This window comes from Peromyscus maniculatus, chromosome 16 (genome assembly GCF_049852395.1).
Source record: "Peromyscus maniculatus bairdii isolate BWxNUB_F1_BW_parent chromosome 16, HU_Pman_BW_mat_3.1, whole genome shotgun sequence".
NCBI classification, from domain to species: Eukaryota; Metazoa; Chordata; class Mammalia; order Rodentia; family Cricetidae; genus Peromyscus; species Peromyscus maniculatus.
The window spans coordinates 53,125,482-53,148,300 of NC_134867.1; the positions used below are offsets into that span (position 1 = coordinate 53,125,482).

The 22,819-nt window shown below is 40.6% G+C and overlaps 1 protein-coding gene and 1 non-coding gene across 3 annotated transcripts in view; one reads left to right on the forward strand and one right to left on the reverse strand.

Moving 5' to 3' along the window:
* Esr1 (estrogen receptor 1) overlaps positions 1 to 22,819 on the forward strand; it is a 372,005-nt gene that overhangs the window by 151,480 nt on the left and 197,706 nt on the right. The window lies entirely within an intron of this gene.
* Positions 16,154 to 16,239, reverse strand: LOC121823336 (small nucleolar RNA SNORD88). Its single transcript, XR_006064746.1, has one exon. It is a non-coding gene; the product is annotated as a small nucleolar RNA SNORD88 (small nucleolar RNA).

The window sequence follows — 22,819 nt, forward strand, 5'->3', positions numbered from 1 at the left end:
GAGGTGGAGGGGAAATGGGAGAAGGAGAGGGAGGAGGAACAGTAAACCTTAAAAGAAAGATCTTCAGGTTTGGGGTTAGAGAGATGGCTCAGTGGTTAAGAGCATCGGCTGCTCTTCCAGAGGACCCCGGTTCAATTCCCAGCACCCACCTGGCAGCTCATAACTGTCTATAACTCCGATTCCAGAGGATCTGACACCCTCAGAAAGACAGACAGGCAGGTAGGCCAAATACCAATGCACACAAAATAAAAATAAATTATTTAAGAACCCCAAACTCACTTAGAAGGCTATTTGTGCCTGCATAGATCTATTTCTTCAATCTTGGGGGCTCACCACTGTCCACTCAAGAGGGGCTGTGTTCCCATTATTTTTCTCTCTCTAGGCCGCTGTGTGCATCCATGGTAGGTTAGGATTTGAGAAGCACCTATTTATTTACAGGATTATTTTATTTCTGAGATCTTTTTAGAGATATATCTGAAATCCTGTCAACACATAGGAAATATTAAACTTTTGTTCTCCACATATGACCCTCTACACTCTGGCCCCCATGTAACAGCAAGGGAGATCTTTTCCATTGTTAGTTAAATCATAGGATTTTAAGCTTAAAACTCCCAAAGTCCTTAGATGAAAACTTCCTTTATCAGGGCTGAAGAAATGGCTCGGTGATCAGAAGTGCTTACTGCTCTTCCAGAAGTTCTAATTTGGCTCCCAGAACCCACAGCAGGCAGCTCACAATCACCTGTAACTCCCCCTTCAGGGGATCTAACAGCATCTTCTGGCCTCTGTGGATAGCTGCATTTGTGTTAGAGAGAGAGAGAGAGAGAGAGAGAGAGAGAGAGAGAGAGAGAGAGAGAGAGAGAGAGAGAACTTAAAAATCCTTTATATAATTTAACATAATTCAACTCTAGCTGACTTCTCCCTATTCACTGTCACTCAGATGCTTTGGTCTTTTTTCTCTTTCCTCAATATGACAAACTAGTCCCTCTTCAGGACATGCATGGATGTAGTTTTCTTACTCTTTTCATTTGGATTACCCAGGCATTTTCCAGGCCAGCTCTCTTCTTTGCATATGTGTGTGTATGTATGTGGTGTGTTTGAATGTATGTGTGTTTGTGTGTGTGTTGAGGCTCCAGGTAGACATCAGAATTCTTCCTCAATCATATCTCATATTGTTTTTTGAGGGAGGATCTTGCTGAACCTGGACCTCACTGTTTATGCTAGTCTGGCTGGCCATATCCTACTGTGCTGGGATATAGACTGGCTGTTCCATTTGGGTTTGCTTGGCAAAGGAGGTGTTAATGAAAGGGGTTCATTTGATGGATTTGGAAAGAAACCAAAGATTTTTTTTATAAGCAATAAAAAATTTGGAACAAGGAATAGAGAAGTGGTTCAGTGATTAAGAACATTTTATGTTCTTGCAGAGGACCCAGCTTCAGTTCCCAGTACCCATATGGTGACTCACAACTCTCTGTCACTCTTGGTCTAGGGGACATTAAGCCCTTTTCTGTCCTTTGCCGGCATCATGAACAAATGGGGTGAACATACATACATGCAGGAAAAACATTTATTCACATAAAATAAATAAAAATAAACAAATCTCTAAAAAACATTTTAGAACAGAATTCTCCATGTGTGAAATAGTATAAACCAAGAAATTGAGAGAGCCAGCTTGGAAGAATTTAGGGCTCTGCTAGTTGTCTTTGGTCCCCTTTCCATTTTCAGCTCTGTAAGTGGGCCATGTGTAGTCCTGGTCTCTGCTTCTGTCCTTCCTTCCCTCTTTCTCCTCCCCAGTTTCCCAGGACTTTAGTTCATGTCTGATATGGATTGAATTATGTCTCCACAAAAGAGATGCTGATGCCCAAACCTCTCATTCACCAGAACATGACACAGATGGAAAGTAAGGTTGTGGCAAGCATAATTTATAAAATGGAGTTATTCTGGAGCCCAGGGGCTTTTAATTTAATACGCCTGGTATCCTTGTAAGAAGAGGGGGATTTGGAGACAGCCAAGTATGTCAGTGGAAAGAGAGATTGGGATGATACATCTACAAAGCAAAGAATGAAAGAGATCATTGACCAACTCCAGAAGGTAGGCAGAGACATGCAGAGCAAGCTGGACTCTGCTGACACCTTTATTTCAGAATTTTGTCTTGTAGCTCCATGAGACAATGCATTTATGTATTTTAGTGGCACTCACTTGTGGTGCTTGGTTATGGCAGGCATAGAAAAACTAATTCTATATTTAAAGCCTAGTATTTCATGATTAGGCAAATATCTCCTAAGTCTGACCCCTGCCTTATTCTGACCATTCATTCCTGGGTGATTCCTCATGCCACCAGCAGCTCCCTGTCTATAAGGCAGATCTATTCCTTCATTATTGTCTCAGACTTCAAAGTTTGGAGTTCCAGCCAGTGTTCTGCTTTGCAACCCTCATCTCTAATGTTTCCCAGCAGAACTCTTGGATAGTTCTATTGAGTCTATTGTTTAAACACATACCCACCCAATTCCCATTACTCTGACTTGGTTCCTTCACCCAAGATAATCACAGCACGTCAGTCTCTTTCTCTCCTTCTTCACCATTTGTTTGGTTTGCTTTTCATATCTGTGAACTATTCTGCACACTGCCTGTCTATTAATACTCTCAAAGAAAGTCACTAATATATGTCAATCCTTTGTACAAAATCCCTTAATGAGTTTCATGGCCCACAGAATAATCCTTAGACAACAGTTTGAGGATTTACCTATGTATGTCTTGTTTTAGTTTTCCTTTCTAGGTACCCTGGAGTCTCTATTTGCGCTTATATGTGGCTGACATGACACAAGCTGAGTTGTCGATCTGTTTATATTAGAATTCCTATCCAGACTTAACCTGTCAAAATTCTTAAACTCATTAAGCATGGCTGTCATAAAAAATTTCACATGCTTGTGCAGAAGTTCTTTGTCCCTTGGCACCTCCATAAGGTACTGTTTCAATGGATTGCATACATTTGCATACATGTGTTCTTCCCATTCTGACCTCAGAGATTGGGACCGAATCAAGGTATTGTATTGCAGGAGTCACTCAGTGAATGGATGAAAGCACAAACGGAAGGTTAAGATCCACTTGTGTTGCTTTGGGTGACACACACTTTTACCAGCTCGGACACAATAGTCTCTGATACAGTTTCAACTGTCAGAAGCATGCACAGGAGATGAGAGATGGGGAGAATGGAAGGGCACGGAAGCATGGAGATGAGCAGGCTGACATTCAACTCACTTAGGTGTTCAAAGATATGGGGTGTTTATAAAATGGGGGAAAGGGAATAGAATGGAGAGAGTATATTACATTAAAACAATGAAAGATATATATATAGATATATATATTAAAATGAGTAATTATGAATTTTGTAATAGTGAAAAGAATAAGTAGTGTCAAAGGGAAATGAATGAACAGGGGACATTAAGAATCAGACCAATTACCTGAGAGGTAAAGGAAGTTCAATTCTAGGCATGCTGTGTTAAGGATAGATGTTAGCTTGATATACCACCAAATAGAACTGACCCTCTGCTCTAGTCCAGGCTCGGCATTGGAGTAATTTCCTCAATTAATTTTAAAGGGACTCGATGAAAAGAGTGACTTCATTGTGAAGGTAGCACATTTTTGAATGATGGAAAAGTAACTGTCAGCTGGCTTCCATTACTTAGAAACCACCAAGATTATGACTTAGAGACAGGAAGGCTTTGTTTTGGCTTAGAGTTTCAGTGTGGGGTCACCTGGACCCATTGCTTTGGGAGCTGTAGAAAGGCTGTATCATGGTGGGAGCCTACATGGAGGAGGAGGCCCATTTGACTCAGCTGGAACAGAGAGAAAAAGAACAAGCTTGTGTCCCGTATCCCCCTCAAAGACATGCCCTAAGTGACTGGAAGATTTCCTACCAGCCTCTATTTCTTGAGTTCCCTGACACATCTTAATAGTGCCATGAACTTGAGGCCAAACCTTTTACATGTGTGCCCTTGGGACACATTTCCCAAATCATAGCTGAAACTCAAAACTCTTCCTTTTGGTCCTCAGAAAAAACACATTCAAGGAGATTTCTGGATCTTACCAAAAGATTGTGGGAAAAAAAAAAAAAGACCGCCATTACCAAAAGTATGTTCACAAGAAACTGCTGGACAATAGGACCAAGGGATGCACTTTAGGATTTTACAGTGTGTGTGGGGAGGAGAATATGCTGGTACTGACACATTAAACTATACAAATAGGAAAGTGCAGGAACTAATATGATGATTTTAATGATACTGAAGAAAAGTCCAAGACTTTTGGCGGTTTGGGGAGGTAGGTTATATTGTAGGAGTTCATTGGCCCTTAGGTTGTGGCCCAGAGCTTGTCTAATCCTCTGACTTGTCAGACTTCCATCTGAACTGTTCATCTTGTGGCAACATGCACACTGTGTGGCACAGGAGTGAGACTATTTAGACCAAAGGCAGAGAGTGTAAGTCTGTGCACAGAGGAACTGTTACGCAACTTTTAAGTGAATACCTTCACAATGAACCTTCCTCAAAGACAGATATTATCCTTAGGCACTGTTCAATTTGCCAGATGCTTGGCTCTTGACTCTCATTAGAGGAAAACAGAGATAAGGTACAAAGCTTAAGACCTGAAACCTTATTCTGTTTAAGAATTCTTATGACTAATTTTAACATTATGTTATAGATAGCATTTTATACAGCCCAGGCTATAGCTCAAATACCTCATCCTCCTGCCTCTACCTCCCAAGGGCTAGGCTCACAACCATGTGCCACCACACCTGGCCGCATTATTGATTTTAAATGTTTGTCGCTCTTTACTGTGATAGTGCAATATTAGACATGTGCTATACATGTGCCCATATATGACTCTAGAGAAAGATGGAGGAAGATATTCTACCTGTGAGAGGACACTGCATCTTCCTTTCCATTTTTTCTTTCTTTCTTCCTTTTGGCCAAGCAATCTTTATCTTGGAGATAATTAAGATAAAATGCCTCTGACAAATGAAATCAGTAGAGAGTCCTGTTTCTTGGCAGGTTTTGTGGACATAGCTAAGGTTTTCAGAGGCCTTTAAAAACCATGGCAACAAATGCCTCCGAAGGGTAATCAAAGGCTCCAAATGGTTTTAATCGCTGGTGTTTTTTTATGCTACCACTTGGAGCATTCTTCTTCACTTTTTTGTTCATCTGATTGAAATTAAATTTCCAATTTCCCTACTAAGTGGTTCTTCTGGTCATGGCATTGACTATTTCCATTAAAGTGGTAGCTTGTGCCCATGTATAGTGGTTAAGCTCATCAACAATCCATTAGAAAGCCCCATTTATGAGTGGCAATAATTTTCCACAAGAATTATGGACAGGCTTTAATGGGCACATATTCAAAGGGCATTAACTAGCCTTCAAAATTATTGCCTGCATTGTTCTCACGAGCCTTCCAGTGATGGTCTCTAGCCTTAATTCTGACCGACTTCCCCTTCCTTTGTAGGAAACTACTGTTGACACCTTTACACCCTTTTAAAATGAAAGGCTTGTTCTCTGACACCCACTCGTCCAGAGGAAAGTATATTCTGAAAAACAGGCAGACCCTTGCTGGGCCATATCCTATGCTATCACAGCACCAAACCTGTAGACTAAACTGGTATTCACTTGTCTCAATTTTTATCTTGAGGGAAAAATATCATGCACAAGAAAGATCTATTTCATAAACCTGTGGTCCGCCCTGTAGAACTTTTTCTTTCTTCCATGTTAATCCTACAATGTGTTTGAGTAAACAAGCAGATCTGATCCAGTCAAAGGCAGAAGATACTCGTTGCCGGAGGAAAGGAAAACACAGAGAGAAGAAGGAACTGTTGTTTCCCCCACATGTCCACCTTCCCTTAGATAAAATAAAAAGCTTTTTATTTTTCACTTGCTAAGAAATAAAGAAACAGGAAACACAATTTAATTATTAAATTACAACCTCTCCCTGTGAAAGGCACTTATTTTCTCTACTTGTTTGGAGAAGGAGTAAATGGATTTTAAATGTTATCCAAATGAACATTATCCTTATCTGATACACTCAGCAGTTTCAAATCATGTACTCAAAGGTAAAGAGTGAATGAGATGGAATGGAGTCCAGTTATTTGAGAATATATAGATGAGTGACTAGGTTACATTTATAAGTATGATCTGTGTGGTGGAAATGTAAATGCAGTCATTTAAAATGTGGCTAGACCTCTTTAAGATATTTCACTAAGTGATGTCCAAAATAGTCTCCTTATATGCCAGAGAAGATAAATTGTAGTTTGTACAGTGATTGGAATTCATAATTATTTGTTCCTTTGACACCTTGGTGCTAGCAATAAGGGAATAGACTTGAAAATGATTGTGCTTTGCTGTTCCTATCAGCTGATGCTATGTGGTGCAATAAAATCAGCGAGGAGATGGTTTTATTCTGATTTCCACCACACATATCACTGTTCATGCTCTCTGAGCAACTGAAGATCATACGTCTGGTCCCCACTGTCTCTGTTCCAATCCTCCTTTCTCCTTCCTTCTCTTCTCTTACCATATACACTTGCGAACACTTCCCTGCTCATGTTCCTCAAATCCCTTTTCCCCAGAAAGGACTAACCTGCTGAGTTAAAGAATTTATATTTTTCTGTTGTTTTCATACAACAGATATTTATTAAAGGGCATTTCATAATAGCACCATAAGACATCCAAAGATGCCTTGCCCACAACCTAATGAAGGAATCACATGATCACAGATGGATGATTATGATAAATCACACAAGATTTAAGTTCAGCACTCGGAGCTGCTCCAAGACCTTGGAAATGGAGAAGAGGCTCTTACAGAAAGAAAGGTTAGGAACTGAGAGTTCGGGGTGAGAACACTGCTCTAGAATAAACTAGTAAATGTTGTGGAAGACATAGTGTCCCAACTGGTGGCTGTCCAAAGCCTGTCAAAGACATCTATTTCATTGTAAATGTCCTTGAACTTGTTAGTCATTATTTTCTCAGCCCTGCCTGGTCTATATAGTACAGCATTAGATAGTATTTTAGAACAAAGCATGCTTTAAAAGTACTCATTACATAATTTTAACACACTCCAGACATACCTCTTTCCATTGTCATGAGCAAGAAGTCTCTGATGTATCCAGAGGTTGACAGATATATTTTTTCCAGGATGTGTGTGCAATATACTATTTCAACTTACTTTTGAAGCTTAACATGGAGATAACATTAATAAAATATTAAGATACTTATGTAGTAATATGTACTATAGTGATGATGGAAATAAAAGTGTTGTTTTATTATAATATAGAGAAAAACAGTTGGTTCTAAGTAAAGATTTATTTAGGTAATTACAGCTTAGAGTGTGATTTTTATGTTTATGATATTCTTGATTTTTTTCCCTTTTAATTACTATTTTAATGAGATATTTATGAAGGGTGTTTAAAGATTTATTTGTTTTATTATTTTTAAATTGTGTGTGTGTGTGTGTGTGTGTGTGTGTGTGTGCATGTATGTGTTTATGTGTTGGTGTGTGCATGTTAGTTCAGATGCTCACAAAAGCATGATTGGAGCTGGAGTGATTCTGAGCCACCAAATGTGAGTACTGGGACTCAAACCTGGATCCTTTGCATGAGCAATCCATGCCATTAACTGAAGAGCCATCTCTCTGTCTTCAATGGTGTTTTAATCATTTGACAGAGACTTTATTTCCAAGAGTTGATCTTAGGCTTCCCTACAACATGAGCCATTGGAAGATGGTAAAGTTAGATACCCCATTTAATTAATAAAATCATGGCAGGAATAACTGGTTTCAGAAAAGGTAGAAAATTTGGTAAGTTCTCATCAATTATATTGCAGTGTTTGAAAGATTTCTGTTCAGGAAAGAACAGAAATCTTTCAAAATATATAAATAAAATATCACCATACTTTCTCCCTATATTCTTTCAAATACTTTCCTCAAGGCTGGTTCTTCTAGTCAAATGCTGTGCACACAGGAGCAGAAGAAATATGTGAATCTAGATCCTGTCAATGGGTTCCTTTGACTGTGTCCTGTGCCTCCTGACTGTAAATCTGTGAGAGAAACTGAGAGACTGAGATACATGTTAGAACAATTTTGGGGACAAAGTGCCCTTCTCCTTTTTACTAATTTCACACCGCCCTTATCTCCTTATTAAATCAAATAAGGACAGCATAGTCACATGCCTTAATTTGGACTCCATTTTTCTGAGAAATAGAAGTACTGTCAAGTGTTCTACATGACAGTTATTGCTTATAAAATGCTTTATAGATGGCTGCTTTTTCTGAACAGAATGCAAGAGAAAGGATTTGTATCAAATATTTTTATAAACATATCTCCTTTTATGTATATGGGTATATATGAGTATATATATTGATATAGATAAGCATATACATTAATATGTATGTACGTTTTCTATCTACCCATCTACCTATCATCTTCTATGTATGTATGTATATATGTATGCATGTATGTAAATATGTATCTATCAATCAATCTTCATCATCATTTATCTATCTTCATCATCATTATCTATCTATACATATATCTATCATCTATTTGTCATCTATGTAGGTACCCATCCTGTATCCTCCCTCCTCCCTCTTCCCTACTACCTAATTATCTAAAGTATGTATGATATTTGGAAATGTGTTCTATAACATATAAATTGTTGCTACCTATGAATTACAGGATCATGGATAGCCTTTGATTTTATTTCTCTGTATTGTTATCTTCTCAGTAAGCATATTTTCCTTGTGCAATAAAGCATCATTTACAGATGTGCACTGCTGCTGATCAGGTGATTTAACAGCTGCATGTCGAGTGCTCTTTGCTCACCTTGTATCCCACAAGGCTTCATTCTTTACTTTAAAATGTCCTTATTTTGTTTGGAAGATGATAAGTTTGCAGTAAAGTGCAACTCATCTCATTAGTTGAGAACCTGTGTAGAATTGTATTGAGTAGACACTGGGTAGTCGCCACAGGAGATTCTTATTATTTCAGGATATTGAGAAATCGTAGCAGAGGAGGTGAAGGACTTTGTGTTAGTAAAGCCATCAGAAATCTCAGTGGTTAAAGCTGCAGTACTGGCTGGCCAGGTGAATCATCTTAGTCAGTCACCTCAATTGTGACATTGACTCTAACTATGCATCTTGTTTGGGAAGGAAGAGACAGCTTTCTCCAGAGGGAGCTAGGTTGTTATCAGTGTGACTTTGGTCACATACCTGCTTGCCCTGAGGTCTGCACATATCAGAAAGAGTGTTGTGTGTATGGATTAGATATATGTGCTCATTGGCCCAGAGATAATGTATGATCCTCCCTTCCATTGCTTACCCTTGGCTATGACTCCACATAGCAACGTCACTATACTGGTTGGTTTTAGGTGTCAACTTGACACAAGCTAGAGTCATCAGAAAGGAAGGAGCCTCAAGTGAGGAAATGCCTCCAGGAGATCAGCTGTAAGGCATTTTCTCAATTAGTAAACAATTGGGAGAAGGCTCAGCCCATGGTGGGTGGTGCCATCCCTGGGCTTGTTGACCTGGGTTTTATAAAAAAGCAGGCTGAGCAAGCCATGAGGAGCAAGCTGGTAAGCAGCATCCCTCCATGGCCTCTGCATCAGCTCCTGTCTCCAGGTTCATCCCTGCTTGAGTTCCCATTCTTACTTCCTCCAGTGATGGACTATGATCTGGAAGTGTAAGCCAAATAAACTCTTTCCTCCCCAACTTGCTTTTTGGTCATGGCATGTCATCCCAGCAATAGAAACCGTAAGACAGTCACCAAAGTAACTTATGAATGAACTCTAGTAACACATTCCATCTCACTTCTTTGATTGGCATTAATATAACTTTTATTGTGAAAGCAGTTGGAAAAGGGAGTGGAACTTACCTTGAAGCACCTGAAAAACTGGAAAGAACAGAGCTATCTATATTGACTTTAATGGATCAGCCAATGTAACATCAATCCTTTGCAGTCTTCTCCTCTTCCTCTTCTTTTTCTTCCTCCTCCTCATCCCCCTACTGAAAGCAAATCTAAGTGAACTCAAGGTGCTCTCAGGTCAGAATCTTTCCTGTTAGCTGGTCTTCTGGGGTTATATCAATAGCTCCAGGAAATCTGAGATCAACACTGGTGACTCCTGGTTACTCCAAGGTCCCATCAATGGTGTGCCTAGAGATATGAAAGGAACCGTCTTTACGCTACTGTGCCTTTAAAATGGGCTACCCTTTTCTTTCCTATGAGCAGAAAGGAAGTATTCTGTTGCATTAACATAAGTTTTGGGAGTGTCTTTGTAATTTTCTTTGTAGAGATATTAAATTTTCCTACATGATTCCCACAAGGCTAGGCCTCTTTTGCTGAAGTTAATTGTAGCTTCTGAGGCCATGCAGGTTTTGTGAAACGTCTTTCATTTTCAGACCTTTTCAAAGGAGATCTTTAAAAATAACAATGATAATAGCAACTCTACTAGTGAGTTGCTTTGCTCTTGGGCATTGCCTCTGGTGAAATATGTGGGAGGAAGAAAAGAAACTGAGATAAACGAGTGGAAAGAATACTGGATGGGCCAGGGAGGCCAGAGAAGGATCACAGATATTAAGGTGGTGGGTGATGTGGCCAGACCTCACTTTGTAGAAATAAACTCGGCTTTTCTGAAGGAGGGATACAGTGAATAGGGGGTATACAGAAGTAATAGATTTCCAGTCGACATGGGTTTAAAGACATGCGGGAGATATTTCTGGGGGTATTGAGGCAGGAAGCTGATACTCATTTTTAAGAATGATACATTTAAGGATAGTTCAGCAGGGAAGGGCTGGCTGGCAAAGCCGACAATTTGATTTTGATGGTAGAAGGAGAGAACTAACTCCTGCAAATTGTCCTGTGACCTCCAAACACCTGCACACTCACATGCACATGATAGATAAACACATATTCAAAAATTAATGAATCTATTTGAACAGTGAGCTTTGGGGCAGAAAGGGATCTGAAACCTGTTCTGGTTCCCGCATGCACCTCTTCATCCTGTCTGCTTTTGGTAATTAATCTGTGAAATAATAAGATGGCTATCTTGATTTCAGTGACTTTATTTTACACCCTAAAGAGTTCAGCTTTGTATTTTAAGTAGAAGTGAGGCCCAGTCACACTTGGTCTGGTACTGTCTTACTTGTGACTTTTCTGAGAGTGTAACTGAGTCAGAGACCACTGATTTATGGATCATGGTATGAAGCCATCTAAATTCTTAGTAGAGTATTTGAAATGAAAGGGGTAGGAATTAAAGACTGAATCGTTTGCTTAGAAGTCAGAAGTTAGACTGATTTGTTTTCCCAGGGCTTGGTGGAGGTTTGTTTCTTCTTTCAAAATTTGTCTTTGTTTCAGTTACCAATTAAATCTGGTGAATGGCTATAAAAAGGTCTGTGGGTCAGGTTAGAGAAGCATTTTTCTAAGCAAGGCTTTATAGAGAGTCATGTGGGTTAACTTTCTTTTTTACTTCCTTTCCCTGCTTTTTGTAATTTTCATGACTTATCATACACAAAATAGTTCACATAGTCTTTACTCTTAGTATATTTTTGCACTTAAATTGAGATCATATTTTCTCACAATTTATAAAATATGGCCAATAAAACTATAGTATGAAAATTGTTTTACTATAGGATTATAGTTACCTTTATTATTAGAAAATAATTTTATGAATTAGTTAGGGGTTCTAGTTTCAAACCTCAACTGAGATGTACTTTGGTTGATGGCAATGGGGAAGAAATGGACGTCTTTGGTAGACTCTGTGAGCGTCTTGCCTATCCTCACACAGGCCTGGGATATAGAAAGAGTTCACTGTCCAGGGTGCTAGGGCCTTGGGACTGAGTGGGATGTCCAGGGTGCTAGGGCCTTGGGACTGGGTGGGATGTCCAGGGTGCTAGGGCCTTGGGACTGGGTGGGATGTCCAGGGTGCTAGGGCCTTGGGACTGGGTGGGATTTCCAGGGTGCTAGGGCCTTGGGACTGGGTGGGATCTCATCTTCGCCTCTCTTTCTGCCAGGATGGCAGCTTCATGTCAGTCTTCGTTGGCCATCAGCTGGGAAGCAGGGCTGGCCACAGCTGTCACGCGTCATAGACTGTGACGTTTTTCCAACTAGCCAATATCAGTGAAGGACTCTGGCCTTTCTCTGACCCAGGGTCACATTCCTGGATCAGTTGGCTGCTCTTAGGAGGTCGAGTCACACGAGCAGAGTCACTCCTGTTGGGAGCATTGTGAGTCAGTTATACTCCCCTTAGCATCTGTTTCTGGGGTCTGTGACACCAGATGTTTGTCATGTCACAAGGGTTCCAGCTTTGCTGATCAGAAGTCATTCTGGCCTATACAGCACTCTGAAGAGCCACCGTCATCTCTGCTCCCAGTTGGCTCAGCCAAGGACTGGTTAATATCTTCCTGCTTTGAAGCCAGGCAGAGCAGCTAACAACTGTCACCATTCTGCTTTGCTTTCTGCCTTCATCATGGCCTCTTTCAAACATTGAACTATTTTGAAAATAAAATTATAGGTCTTAAGGCTATATCCTGATACTCTGATATACATAAGCATGATAAAATGGCTACTGCATTCAAGCATCTCCCATATCAGTTGTCTGTTCATGGTAAGAGCACCCGAAATGGACTCTCAGCATTTCCAGGCTTCAGCCCTGTGTTCCTAAACTACCTGCTGCGTGATCTACGGGATTACTACCCCATAGAAAGGTAACTCAGTTCTTACTAGCCAATATCTTTTACTGATCTGTCCTGCTTGCCATTGAAATTGTATTTGGAGTTGGGATGTTAACACTTTCAAAAGGAGAGCCTGTCATTGTAGGTGGTGGCATGAGTAAACCTTGAGGCCATTGTTCTACGTGACATAAGAACAATGCCTTTTGCTTCTTACAAACAGCACCTGAAAAGTACCTACCAAAGCTGAAAGACCTGTTTCTAAAAAGATTTAATTACATTTATTTATTTATATGTATGAGCGTGCATGCTATAGATGTCGAAGAATGACTTGTGTGAGTTAGTTAAGTCCTGGGGATCGAGCACAGATCTTTAGCTATGGTAGCAAGCATTGCTGTGCCATGCTGCCAGCCCTGGATGAGAGCTTTTAAGAACTTGGATTTCTACCTCTTCCCTGTGGTTTTTGCCTGAAGATTATTTGGTTTAATCAGAGGGAGGCAGTATACTTTTGAGACTGTTCAGATATCAAGGACATGGTTTCTTGCTGACGTGGAGGTCTTAGAAAACATCATGAATGAGCTTTCTTTTTGTGCAAGCTTTTGTTATCTTCTCCTTACTTAAAATACCCTTAAATAACAATGCTAGTGTCTAACTTGAATAGTAGAGAATTAGGAGCCAGTGATTTTAAAATTTAAATTTCTTTGATGGCCATATTGTTGAAATATACCCCGTCTTGTGGCAGGGAGGGTTCTTTTGGCTTGTCACATTTTCCCTAACAAAACTAGGAATGCAGCCTCCTCTTTCTATAGAGAGTGGCCTCTGACTCTATGTGAACTTAGCATTTTTAGTAAATTAAAAAAAAAAACAAACAACAAACCACAATACCTTTTATAATGGCTACTTCAAAGAAGAGTTTGGAGTTGCAGTGGATCTTTAATCAGTGGAAAGGGAGTAGGTTACAAAGGAGTAATTACACACACTGAGCATGTCTTGAGAGAGATTCTGTTAAATACAATTTCATGCTTCTTCCCTGGGCTATGTGTCAGCAAGGAGGAAACTGCAGGTAGCAGGAATCACGTAGAGGTGGCTTTTCCTGCCTTGCAGCTGGGCTCAGTTGTTTTGGGGTTCTTCTGGCCACAGATGGCTGTTGTCTTTTTACTTCTTTATAAGATAAGAAAAAATTAATCAGAATGTAATTGCACCCTCCAATATACGTCCCTCATGTCCCCTCTAAGACCCCTTCCATGTCTCAAATCAGACTTCTTTTTTCCTTGCTTATTATTCTCTCTCTCTGTCTCTCTCTCTCTCACACACAAATGAATAAATATATAAATACAACCTGATGATCCACTTAACATAACTTATGTGCATATGATTTCAGGGTTGACCATTCGGTATTGGATGGCCCATTAGGGCCTCATCTTTGGGGAAGACTAATTTATCCTCTCTCAGCAGTCATTGGTTGTCTGTAGTTTTTCTGTCTAGTCCTAGGGCCCCATGATATTTTCCTCTTTCCCATTAGCATGTCTACTGGCATTTTTTCGGGTCTTACTTATATAGTCATGTTAGTAAGATATCATGGGTGTAGCCTACCTGTCATTTCCAGGAGAAGAATCTTACAGCAGGCCTCCTGGTCCTCTGGATCTTACAGTATTTTTGCCCTGTCTTCCTTGATGTGTCCTGAGCTCTAGGTACAGGAGCTGTATTGTAGATGTATCAGTTAAGATTGGACACCCCATGATCAGTTGATGTATGCATTTGGACCAGTTATGGCTTTCTGTAATGCTCTCCATTTTCTACAAAGAGAAGCTTCCTTAATGAGGAATGAGAGCATCACTTATCTGTGAAGATAAGGATAAGTTTTAGAATGCAGTTAGGTATTATGCTGATATAATAAAGTGCTGGTAGTAGGTTCTTCTCTAAGATCTATGACCTCACTAGCCCTGGATAGTTGAGAAATGACAATGCTTTCCCAGTGGTGTGATGAGGGTCATGTGAGATGATGTTCTCAAGAAGAAGTATGACTGCACTGTCTGGAGGTGTGTGTGTCTGGATACTTAGGAAGTTGTGTTTCAATGACACTTCTGCTTTTGCTGAATGACCATCAGATGTTTACTTTGCCCTTTGCCAGGCTACATGGCAACTGTAACATACCTCATAGAAATGGTCCCCAGCCTTGAAAACTATGAAACACAAAGACTAATCATGCCACCTAGGATGAAATTTACCATGCAAATCACTACATGTTTCTTCACGCATCCTGTAACTGTTCAGTGGCTGTTAGATGAACCAAAACTTTGTACTCATTGACCACATCTGTTATTTCTTCTTCTTTACTCTTGAAATTATGTGTGGAATTGAAATAGTATTAATTAAAAAGGAGGTCTTGTCATTTGCAAGAATGTGGGGAAATCTTAAGGCTATTGTGCTAAGTGTCATAGAAAGAAAATCAGCCACCATGGGAACCAGCATTGGTTTATTCCCCTTAGTTAGAAGAAATTGTTGGGGTTGATAAAGTTGATTAGCTGATATTTCTTTTCTTTTTCTTTTTTTGTTTTTGTTATTGTTTTGAGACAGGGTTTCTCTGTGTAGCCTTGGCTGCCCTGGAACTTACTTTGTATGCCAAGTTGGTCTCAAACCCACAGAGATCCACTGGCCTTTGCCTCCTGAGTGCTGGGATTAAAGGCATGTACCACCACCACTTCTCAATTAGCTGATATTTCTCAGGACAATAGACAAGCTGTTTGTTTATGTATTGTTGAAGAGAACTGGGTCAAATTAAAACAAGGAACAATGTCTGAACTCATGCTACAGATGTGCTAGGAAGCCCCTATTTGTGGCTTCCACAATGCCTGACTTTTCCATTCTTACTTTTCATCAGAATGTCTAGTCAGAGTATTGCCTATAAAAGAATTTGGGAGAAACTCCCAAAGACAGGTGAAGTTCCTAGTTAGGACTTTGTGAATCAGGAGTCCATTAAAAAATATGATCCAATAGTTTGAAGGACCTCTATATCTCCATATTCTGTACCACATTTGATCTCAGTCAACAATCTTTTCCATTCCCCTTAAAGCATCAAAATGACCCTGAACTGGAACATGAGCTTACCCTTGACTCTGAGAGACTAGGACTCTGGGTAGACCCCTGCTCAAGGTCTCTGCATATTTATTCTGTCTGTCAGAATGCAAAAATATTTTCTGTTCCTTGCCTCTCAAGATGGGAACACTTTGAAATTCTTTCTACCACTTCTGGACAGCAAGGTTTGGTCTTTATAGGAGCTGAAGTGGTAAGAAAGCTTAGAGAACTTTCTGGAAGCAAACAGTATGGAAGAGAAGGGCCAGGATGTCAGAGGAGAGCTGCCTGCCTTTGAATTAATCACCCCAACTATTACACCTTCCTCTTCTTTGCTTGATTCTATTCTATTAACCCATGTTTTCATTATTTCCCCCCATGGCCCCCTACACCTCCTGGAATCAAAGGTCTTGGGGTGAGGCACCATGTTCTTAGGGTGATCAAAGCCCGGTGCTGGACATCACAAGAGTAGGAGCAGCAATTTCAGAAGGTCCTATTTTGGGCTGCACAACAGCACTAACTTGTGGGCGGAGCTAGGAGAGCATTGCTGAAAGCGATGTCTATCTCCAGGTTATTGTGGTGAGGTGATGGTCACTGATCCCATGATGCCTGCCTTTATCACAGCTGTTGACTTGATTCTGTGCCAGGGGCTGAAACAACTGTGGTTTTGCAGATGGACTCCAGAGCCAGGACACAATGGTATCATGTCCACATTGTCAGTGGATTGGGGTCTTGTGAGGACAGAGAGAATTCCTCCTGACTTCATTTTCATGTAGAAAAGGAAGCTGTCCAGGGCTGCTGTCTTTCCTAGAATTCCTTCTTTTAAAACATCTACTGGGAATACAATTGGATATTAGTAATGCTTTCTGGATCAGAGAAAAAAATAAAAGCAAAATGACATTTGGATGTGGGTGTTGTCTCCGATAAGATCAATTAGAAATGACTAGTATGAAAACAGAGTTTGGGGTACATGATTAAGGCACCCTGTATTTTTTGTTTGTTTGTTTGTTTGTTTGTTTTTTTTTGTGCATGCCACTTCATACAGATGTGGTTATGAAATAGTTGAAATCAGGACCCACTGAGTGTCCTCACTGGACTTTTAGGAATGTGTTCACTAAGACAGCCAAATTTTATTTCATTTGGTTTGGCTCATTGTACTGGCTGTGAATCAGAAAGTATTCATTTTAATATCTGAGTGGAAATTTATTTACAAATACACTGCTGCAGTTATTTCTTCAGAGAGTATAAAGGGTTTTTTTTGTTTAATTTCCTCAAAAAATTGCTTCCTAGCTTTTCTTTCCATTAATAGTTTGTGCTAGAATATGTTGTAGAGGTTTTCTAGAATTTAAAAAAAAATACACGCCCTGATCCCTCAATAAATATAATATCTTTTGTGTGATTTATCTTTCGTGTTTGGTGAGATACGACAGAGCGTTAGGAATCAGAGTCTGGAGATGATTATGTTGCTGATTCTGTAATGCTCTTAAAAGATATAGTGATTTATTAAACTGTGAAATTATTATCGTAAGCAACAATTTAATATTTAAGTATTCTGAGTCAGTATTGCGTTCCTTCTATGTAGCCAACCATGGCAGGATTCTACAGAAAATAGACTCACGAATGAGACAGACCTGTATTTTAACGATGGTTCTGCCTTCTACCAGCCAAGAGACCTTGAACAATTTAGTTCCCTGGAGTCTCAGCTTAGGACTCTGTAGCTGGAGTAACCCAACTCATTGTTTGTGATATTGAGATGAGGCAAAGAGCTGGACTCACCAAGCACAGCTCCTAGTTTATGAGAAGCACATGGCCCACGCATGGTACCAGTCAGTCCTTGGCCACAGAGCACATGTGAGCACATGTGAGCACATCAGGACCAATTCACAGTCTCCAAGTTTAATTCATTTTCTGGCTTTTTCACAAAGATGCTTATGACAACTCCAAGTTCATTTTTCCCCCCAAACATACAGCAAGGTATACACAACAAAATTTTACTGCTTGAACCATTTAAATGATGTCGTTCAGTGCAATTAGGTCCATTTGTGTTGTATGAGCAGAACTTTATCAAATTGAAACTGTGCCTTTTAAGCAATAACGCCTTCACTTTCCAGTGAATCTTGATAGCTACTCTGCTGCTATCACTGCGTGTCTCTGTGAATGTGACTATTTTAGGTACTGCATGTACCCAGGGTCACTTTTGTCCTCTTGTGTCTGGCTTATCTTAGCATCAGGTTTTCCCGACTCATGCATGTTGTCGTGCATATTAGAATTCCATTCTTTTTTGAAAGCTAAATGGTAATTCAATTGTAGCTATATACCAACTTTTGTTTGTTTGCTTAAGTCAGTAGGCCTTGAGTTACCTCTGCTTTTTGGCTATTATGAGTAATGTTGCCTTTAGTGTCTGACATACCTGTATCTGTCTGAATTCCAGCTTTCAATCATTGACATATATGAATTTCTGATGTTGGTGGTTGAGCCTAGAACATTGTTCTGGTTTCATTCCTGTGGTCATGATAAAACACTGACCAAAAGCAACTCAGGGAAGCAAAGGATTTGTTTTGTCTAAAGGGCTACATCACTGAGAGAAGTCAGGGCAGGGACTCAGGCAGTAATTTGAAAGGCCTTTGCTGAAAGGCCTGTGTTTAGCTTGCTTTCTCAGGACTCTTAGCCTAGGGAATGATGCTTCCCACAGTGGGCCGGGCTCTCTTACATCAGTTAACAATCCAGACCATCCCCAACAGTTGTGCACAGGCCAGTCTGATCTGGGCAGTCCCTCAACCTCTAACCCCTCCACTCATGGAATCTGTTCCTGAAAGGGGAATTACTGGGTATTTCACCTCCAATTTCATTTTGACTTGACTTTAGTACTTCATTTACAACTACCTGCTGGGCAGCTGGTTGATGTCTTACTGAGCTCTCTCTTGACTTGTTTGGAATTGTTCTGCACCTCCTCTTTCCCATCTGCCCTCCCGAATCAGATCCTCCTGATTAACAGTAAGGACAGTGTTCAGGACTTCCTGGAGCAAAGCAGGAGCCTTTCACTTCTTCCTGTTCCTCTTCAGGCCCCAGGTATTTGGCAAGCTGTTTAAATTTTCTCATCTTCTTTTGCTTCAGGTACTTTACTGCTACTAAAAGATGCTTAGTACCTATTCTGATATGAGTTTTTCTTGGGCATAATTATGAATCCTCCTAATCCCTCATTTTTTTTTATGTCAGTCATTCCTACATTCCCACTTACACTTAAAATCCTTTTGAACTCTTTCCATTCTATTCAATCCCCTGACACTCTTCTGTGTCTTCTGTTGGTGGCTCCAACAACACCACTGTTTGAACTGTCTTCAGTTTGGCCTGGCTTCGCTCAGAGCATTCCCTTCTTTTGGTACTGGTGACGGATGTGTGTGTGTGAGAGTGCTAAGATGAAACTCCACTTCGTGGGTAGGGGTCAACTCGGGATTTTCCCATTTTCTTTAGGGTATCAGGTAGGTAATATGCTTGGTAAATCATATCCAGAGACATGACCTGTGCCCATCACCCTTTAATGAAAGTGGTTTTCCTTATCTCAATGTCCAATATCAGTTTCTTTTTGACATGCCTTTCATATTTTTTAAATTAAAGGCTGTGACATCAGCTTGGCTATATAATGCCCTGTTTTACTTTCTTATGCACAAGTATCCTAGATCTCATAACACCCATTGGTCAGATAGTTGTTGAGAATCCTACCATGATTGCCACCAGGAAAATAGATACTGTTCTTGAATAAAGATCTTGTTAGACAAGTTTAGGCTTCTGTTTATGAAGGTTGCAGAGAGAGCTGAGTTCAGTCTCTCATGTGAGGGGGACCTTGATTCATAACTCATCTGTTTTGCTGAGTGCTTTAAAACCTTTATCAAAAGCCTACCACAGTAAACTGTGGATTAATATAATTACTTTTTCATAAAGTCACTGGGGGATTAAATAAAAAAATCCATGTATTACACAGCACTTGGTACATCATGTTCAGTATGGAAACTGTTATCTTGGAGAGAATGATCAGATGAGCTTGTGAAAGGGTCTCTGTGAACAAGTTAAGGAGAGCAGGTTCTTTCCAGGATGTGGCTGCTTATGTCTGCCTGGTGCCTATTTTGTGTAGCAGAGCTTTGACAATCTGCCCATGGGTTTTATGGTTTTCTCAAACACCACAACCATGTCTTGACATCTTTTCTCTACCTTATCACCTTAAGAGTAACAAAGATGTTCCCTCTCACTCATAATGGTTGGACTCTGTTTATTGAGTTTGACAATGGTGTGAAAAGTTTATATATTCACTAGAAGCTCTCCAGATGATGACTTTTGATTCTTTTTCAAGCCAGAAGTGCACAATTTGACTCTATTGTTCATGATGGGCAACATCAGTGATCACAACTTTAGGTAACTACATGAGTGAAGGCTAGACTTTAGAGTGCTCTGTGTTAGAAAGCCAGGGTGTTTGGTAGGTCTGCTGTGTTAAACACACTCTTAAGTTGTGTTGTTTAATGTATGACACATTTATTGGGATGTAATGCTGTCTTAAGTCACTGGATGTTTGTATAGCCTTTTACTAATGAATTAAAATGTCAGTTTTCTCTTGCTTAAATTTCTGGAGGATCTAAATATAAATCTAATGCAAATCCACACGGGATTCAAAGCTGTATTTAACATTCTACAAATAAATACTGATGCTTGAAGAAATAAATCCAGATTTCATTTCTTCTTTGGCAATTTAAAATCTTCAGGCACAACTCCTGGATGCTTCAAATTCTAATGAAATCTTGTTAATTTTATGGAAAAATGTGGTAATGTCTCTGATAAAGAGAAGGTGGAGGTAGCCAGAGTTCATAGGTGTAACCTAAATAAATGGATCAGTGAGATATAAGAGAATAAGATGACGTGATGTAAATAACAACGGCATATTATTTGTGGGACAGGAAGTAAGAACACTTTTTGCACAAGCTTAAGGACCTGAGTTCAATCCCCACAGCCCACAGAAATCCAGATGAGGTGTCTGTCACCTGAAATCCAAGCACTCCCATGGTGAGATAGGAATCAGGGACAAAATAATTACCCAGAAGCTCATGGACCAGTTGGCCTGGAGGGCAGATGTTGGAGAGATCCTGCCTCAACAAGGTGGAAGGAGAGGATTCACTCCAGAAGTTGTCCTTTGACCTCTACATGTGTGCTGTGGTGTGGACACATGCGCAATAACAAATAAAATATTTTAAAAAGTGTTATTGGTGTGGTTTTCAGGCAAGATTGGCTACAACTGGCTTTTATTTGAGGTGTGGGCATTACGCATTGTAGATTTCATTTATCCTCAAGAATTCACTTTGATTTACATGCCTTAAAGCATGACGAGCGAGTGAGCTGAGTGCTCATTTGTGTGAACAAGTATTAGGTATTTCTTGCTCATTTTGTTCTGAGTACTTGTGGTAGTTGGAAGGAAAAATATCTTCTGTAGGCTGAGATATTTGAACACTTGAGCACTAGCTGGTGGCACTATTTGGGGGAGGTGGCACAGCCTTGTTGGAGGAAGTACATCACAGGGTGCGGGGTGGGGGGGGCGCTTCCAGTTTGCTTTCTCTGCTTCATGCTTCTGGTTGAAGATGTGCTCTCTCAGCGTCTTCTAGCTGTCAGCCGCCATGCTTGCCCTAATATTGTGATACTTTCAGTCCCCCCCCCCTGGAATGATAAGCCAAAATAAACCCTGTCTTCTATAAGTTGGTTTTAGTCATGGTGTTTATCACGGCAACAGAAAAATGACTAACACTGTGATTATTTCCTTTATAGAGCCCAACCTGTCCCCTCCCGAGACCTGAGTTGCACAGATAGGTTGGTGGAGAGACAACCAGGGCTTTAGTGTGTTTGCTTGATTCAGTGAAAAGGCACTCACCAAGCTCTGCTCTGCGCCTGAGGATGTGGTGGGCACAGTGGGATGGTGAGCCAGGTGCGGTTCATTGCCCGCTAAGCCTAAACCCATCTGTGGATTCAGACAAGCAATTAAAAGCCAGTGTGGTCAGTGTGATGCTGGGACAAAGTGAGCTTGGTTGTGGGAACAGAGCTGCAGCAGAGCCTATTCCTTGAATGGTGCACTTGAAATATGAGTAGCCGTCGTGAGTCATGCTCCTTCATGGATACCGGTGCACTGTCCTTGGAGAAGTAAGTAACTCTCACCCATGTGCATGTAGGAGACGCCAGTTAAATGCGAGGGCCACAATAAAAGGACACAAAATAGGCAGACTTGGAAAGAAGAAAGGGGAGGTAAGAGAGGATATTGTGCATTTGGGGGTGGGGGACTTTGATCAATGAACATTATATAGGTAGGAAACTAATGAGGAGTAAATACACTTTTAAAATAAAAGAATTGTCAGGAGTAATGGAGGAAAAGAGAAATGAAAGAAGACACCCCAAGTCTACCTCTGTCTTCCCATACACCCCCATCCACACATAGCCACACACATACCCCTTCCCTCTTTTACACACACACACACACACACCACACACACACACACACACACACACACACACACACTTGTGTTTATTTAAATAACTGGCTCTGATTTGAAAAAGAATTAGAATAGTTGACCTCTTTTTTGGTGTCTGTGTGTGTGAGACTGTGTGGTGGGGGCACAGTGGGAGGGTCCAGGGAAGAAGGTGACCTCCAGTGATTCTGTGTGTATGGCTTCACGGTGGGTAGTAGAGAAGAGAGGGACCGCGGGTGCACGGAGATGGTCACTGTATTAGTTACTGTTCTGCTGCTGCGACAAGCTGACACAGCTCCTCAGCAGAGGGATGATTATCTTGGCTCACAGGTTCAAATGCTCTTAGTCCTTTGTTGCAGGGCAGGGAGGCATCCTGGCATCCTGGCTTGATCTGTGGTGGTGGGAGTCTGAGGCAGGGCCTGTCCGCTGGTGTCTGACTGGGAAAGAGAGTGAGGCTCAGCAGGGTTTGGGTGTAACTTTCAAAGCTCCACCCCGTGGTGACCTGATTTCCCTAGCCAGGACCCACCTTCTAGACAGCACCACAAGCTGGACAGCGTG